Below are 5,669 nucleotides of genomic sequence, written 5' to 3' on the forward strand. Positions count from 1 at the left end.
ATATTGTTGTTTGTAATTTTGTTTTAAATATTTCACATGAATATTTAAAAAAGAATGTAAGGAGTGCATTATTAAAAAAAATTCCATTTTCACTTATTCAGTTCCAAAGCTATTGATTCAGAAAAAGGTTAATATGTAATCTTGTAAGCTTACTATTTTTATTAACTTAATGTACTCATGAATCATTAAATGTCTTTTGTCACTGATGGCTTTCATGCCCATGTTTTTGTGTATTATTGATCTACAATGACTATGTGATAAAATCAGTCTTCTTTCTATTATTATTATTGACATATTTTTTTTATATTATTAAAGCTCAGTTAACTCAATTGTATCCCTTTGGTTTTTCAGACCAAAACCAATTTACACTACAAATGAGACCCCATGCTAGCCGATGAAACTGAAAGCCTAGTTACTGTGACTCCATGGTGCAAAACTGCTTCTTGTCTCTCTTGTTGATTTATAAGCTTATTTTATTTCTCCTCAATTCACCAACATGTTTCAATTAAATGGAACATTATTGTAAAAAGTTCTTTAATATAGGAAAGCGACCTACTTATGAGTATGTTTTATAATCATCATTGAATGTCCTTTGCTTAACTTCTTCTTAGTCTCATAATAACATATGACCAATAAAAAATGTTTCTAGACTGATTTTTTTTTTCTCTTGGAATAGAAGTGGCTTAAAAATCAGATCAAAGATGTGCCTCCCTAGTGGTGAAAGGTGTTAAATCTCAGCACTGTGAAGCTATCAGCAGCCACTGTATCACCAGTTTGATCCCTGGTCAGGGAGGTGACCCACATGGCACAGAAGATCTCTCCTGTCTTTCCTGCTGATCCACTCAGCAGTGTACTTCGTCAGACTACCTGTTCTGCTCCCCACTCTGTCTCTGGTGAATCCTCTCACCTCCCGCCTCCTAGCATCTCTGGCCTATACCCTAGTTCTTACATGCATATGTAAATAAATCTTTAAAAAGATCAGATCAAGGCTTGGGTATATATGCCCCACATATAGGGAAGTCACCAACTTAAGTTTAGTTCCCTTAACAAGATGGATGGGATCTCTTTTCCACCTGAACTGAGTGAGGTTTTTCTTGTCTGTTTTCTTTTTTCCTCTATACTAGCTAGAATCTTGTTGTATTAAAGAAAAATCGGCGGGTCCTCCCTGGTTAAAGCACAGCGAGTTAAAGCACAGCACTAAGAAGCTAAAGCCTCTTCAGCATGAGTTCAATCCCCGCCTGCTCCGGAGGTGACCACGTGGCGCGGGAGACCTCGCCTGACCCGCCCCCTGCTCCCCTCAGCAGTGTACTTCACGATCTGCCTGTTCTGCTCTCCGCTCTGTCTCTGGTGAATCCTCTCACCAACCCTGCACCTCTGGCCTGTACCCCAGTTCTGTATGAACAAATAAATAAATCGTTAAAAAAAATTGGCTTCTTCAAGTCTAACTCAAACCATACAGTGAGATAATCCCCCATACATGAACAAAAATATTTTAGGGAGAGCTAAGATTCCATGAGCAAATATACAAAACTTATTTTCAATCTCTTTGTACCCATCAAACTGATAGTCCTAATTTCATAAATGTCAGTTTGGGTACAAAGCAAAATTTTGTAATCTATGATTATACAACAAGTAGCAAAGTAAAAAAGAAGCCATCTTCTCAGTGAAAACATACTTCACTGTTGGGGAAAAGACAAAAGCAATTTTCTGCTGTCTCCTCATGGCAAACCAATTAGAGAGCAGACTCCTGCTAACCAACACATGCCTGCAAAAGGCTGATTAACTTGCTTTTCATTCATGTTTGACTACTAAACCATAATTTTGCTGGGTATTATCCCAGACTCAGTTTTCCCAAGCACTACTTGGATAGATGCAATGAGCACTGTACTAAGAGTATAAGAATTGTAGGATAATAATTCTGGGGGCAATGCTGTATGCACGAATTTTCTGCACCTTGATTTCCTCAACTATGTAGTACATATGCTTTAAACATCTCTTGCATAAAGATCACAAATAAAATCATATTTAGAAGCCTAGATACATTGCTGGGAGATAAAATTGGAATGAAAGTAGATTTCATGTCAAAAGCCTTAGAATTTTTCACAGTTCTTGACCCAAGAATTCTTCCTTTAGAGATGAGTTTTAAAGAAACAGTGAAAGAAGGTCCCCCCTGGTGGCACAGGGGGTTAAAGCACAGCACTATGAAGCTGTCCGCAGCCACTGCAGGACAAGTTTGATCCCTGGCCAGGGAGGTGACACACATGACGTGGCAGACCTCTCCTGTCGCGCCTGCTGCTCCCTTCAACAGTGTATTTCAGTTGATCTGCCTGTTCTGCTCCCCACTCTGTCTCTGATGGATCCTCTCACCCCCAGCACCTCTGGACTGTAACCCAGTTCTTGTCTGCATAAATAAGTAAATGTTTAAAGAAAAAGAAGTAGTGAAAGATATGTATACAACTTTAATGGCAAGAACACTTATTGCTGTAATTTCATGACAGCACAAATATGGTAAACGACTAAAGTGACCCAAATTAGAGGTTTGGATAAGTAAAATTACAGTAGATCTATTCATTGAAATGCCAGGCAGCAGTGAGAAATGATGATGTGGAGAATTTTTATGAATGTATGTTGAATAGTTTCCATGATATTAAATGAAAAATCATGTAAAAAATAACATGTTAAGCATAATTGCATTTTTGAATTAAATGTATATAAAGAGACTGACAGAATAGGTACTATAATGTTATCAGTGGTTATCTATAATGGACATATGGATGATTTTCTTATTTTTGCTTACCACTATTTTCTATAAGCATTACTTTTATATAACTTGTATTGTTTTTCCTTATTACAAAGTTTTATGGAATAACATTTATAAGAATAAATCATTTTTATGCTTACCTCTTGAATCAGGATACAATAATAATGAGAACTCAAATTCAAAACTCTGCATCTTTAAGAGCTTTGTGAACTGGCATTTGTCCTTGTCATAGATAAAACATTTTCTATTTATGTTTACAACATTGAAAAATGTATAGTATCCTAAAGCACAAGGAGAGATATTTATAATAAAGCCCTCCATCTCAGTGTGTGAGCATACCTGTAAATCATTCAATAGACTCCCATTAAATATAAGCCTTAAAACAGCAGATGTATCAAATAAATAATACAATTTGAGTCTGTCTGCACTATTTGCATCTTTGTTTCTCTGTGTAAGCATGAATATCTTGCTAAACTCTATTCTAGAACCACCTGATTGTTCATTCAACATATGTCTACTTTGGGGATTCCCATTATCACCTGAGCCTGGCAGTATGATTCTCAAATTCATATTGCTAATAGTTTTTTGGTAACAAGACACTCCATAGTGCCTCCAGGATAGTGGAGGTCTTGTATGTAATATCAAATACGTGGGGGGGGGGGGAATGTGCACTACTTTCAGAAAACTTATTTTCTGATTTAAAGGGGAAAAACAATTGTATTGAATAAGTAGAATAAAAAATAATCTTCATCCACTTTATTACAAAATTTAGTTTGAATTTGCTTATGGGGAATATTTGACAGGCAGTGTTGAGGCTATATGTCTTAGAATATAATTCAACTTTAATGCCAGAGGTATAATTTTGGGATGGGAGAGAATAATCTTGGCCCCCACAAAACTTGCCTCAGAGCTGGAAGAACCCTCAAGAGGATCTCATCCAAGTGAAACTTGCATGATTTTTATGGCAGTGGAAACTAAGTTGGTGGGGAAATAGAAATAAGGCCTGGGGTAAGAGTAAGAGTGAGTAGAATTTGGTGAAGAATGACAGAAGTACTAGAGGAGGAAACTGACAGGACAGTCCAGAAAATATGTAAGGCTACTCAGTAAGGAAATAGCCAAGATCAGGAGACAGCTGCAGGAATCTAGAGAAGCAGGGGTTAGGGGAGATCGTGGGGTGAGGGGAGATCATGGGGGTGAGGGGACATCATAGGGTGAGGGGAGATCGTGGGGACGAAAGGAGACCCAGTGGACAGCAGCTGCAAAGAAACAAAATCGAAACTGCTCTCTAACAATTCCTTTCTCCCCACCTAAAAACAAACAAACAAACAAAACAAAGAAACAAAACTAACATAAAACCCCAACAGATAAAAGCAGCCCCTTAAAACACATTGATAGCAACTCATTTTCAAGCCTCCTCCTAGTAAAGGGAGCTTCGCATGACTGCTTTTGCTTCAAATAAAGACTTGCTTTGCTTGTGCCTCAAATAAACCTTTGCTGTCTTTTCTCCTGCCTTCAACTCAGCCACTGGTTCCAGGTCCCTCCTACATTTTGATGAAGCCAAGAACTCCAGGGTGAAGTGACATATTGCCTGTTTCAATATGACCTAAGAGAGAAGATCAGAAGCTGCACATTTACCCAAGGTCCAGAGATAGAGAAAAGGGTTTTTTATTGATTAACAACACACCGCAGACATTAGAGAATGGAGCTCTTGAAGACATCATCACACGAAAGAGTCATGAAGAGGAGAGTTCTCACAAATTTGCTCATCTTTATTCTTTTTTTTTTTTTAAAAAAAAAAGATCTCGGGATCTTTGGTGGTGCAACAGGTTAGGACACAGCACTGCAAGCTAGCTGCATATGCTTCAGTGGAGGTTGGATCTCTGCCCCGGAGGTGACCCACATGGCACGGCAGGCCTCTCCTGACCCGCCTGCTGCTCCCCTCAGCAGTGTACTTTGTCGATCTGCCTGTTCTGCTCTCCCCACTGCATCTCTGGTGAAGCCTCTCACCTCCCCTGTGCTTCTGGCTTGTACCCCAGCTCTGTATGCATAAATAAATGTCTTTTTAAAAATCCCACTAAAGGATAACTATAAAATGAACAATTATAAAAGATCATAGGTTGGGCCCTCCCTGGTGGCGCAGCGGGTTAAAGCACAGCACTAAGAAACTAAAGCCACTTCCGCATGAGTTTGATTCCCGCCTGCCCCGGAGGTGACCACATGGCGTGGCAGACCTCTCCTGACCCGCCCGCTGCTCCCCTCAGCAGTGTACTTCGTGGATCTGCCTGTTCTGCACCCCACTCTGTCTCTGGTGAATCCTCTCACCCTCCGCATCTCTGACCTGTACCCCAGTTCTGTACTAATAAATAAATAAATCTTTTTAAAAAAAAAAGATCATAGGTTGAGGGGGGATACCCCTGCAGCTTTTTGACCCACGCAAAACTTTTAAGATGATTTTTTTTAAAGATTTATTTATTTATGCATACAGAACTGGGGTACAGGCCAGAGGCTCAGGGGCCGTGAGAGGCTTCACCAGAGACAGAGTGGGGAGCAGAACAGGCAGATCGAGGAAGTACACTGCTGAGGGGAGCAGCGGGCGGGTCAGGAGAGGTCTGCCACGCCATGTGGTCTCCTCCGGGGCAGGCGGGAATCGAACTCATGCTGAAGTGGCTTTAGCTTCTCAGTGTTGTGCTTTAACCCGCTGCGCCACCAGGGAGGGCCTAAGATGATTTTTTAAAGGGGTCAAAAGTACAGGGTGTGAATTTGAGTTTGGTCACCTATAGCAGCACCAAGCCCTGTGGAATGCTCGGCCTTGAAGTCCTTTCTTCATTATAAATGGAATGACCACATTTCCACTAGTAGCCAGGGTAGGACAAGATGGATCAGATTTATATTCCCACCTGAGAACAAA

Source organism: Condylura cristata, unplaced genomic scaffold (assembly GCF_000260355.1).
Source record: "Condylura cristata isolate star-nosed mole 26May11 unplaced genomic scaffold, ConCri1.0 scaffold00027, whole genome shotgun sequence".
Classification (NCBI taxonomy): Eukaryota; Metazoa; Chordata; class Mammalia; order Eulipotyphla; family Talpidae; genus Condylura; species Condylura cristata.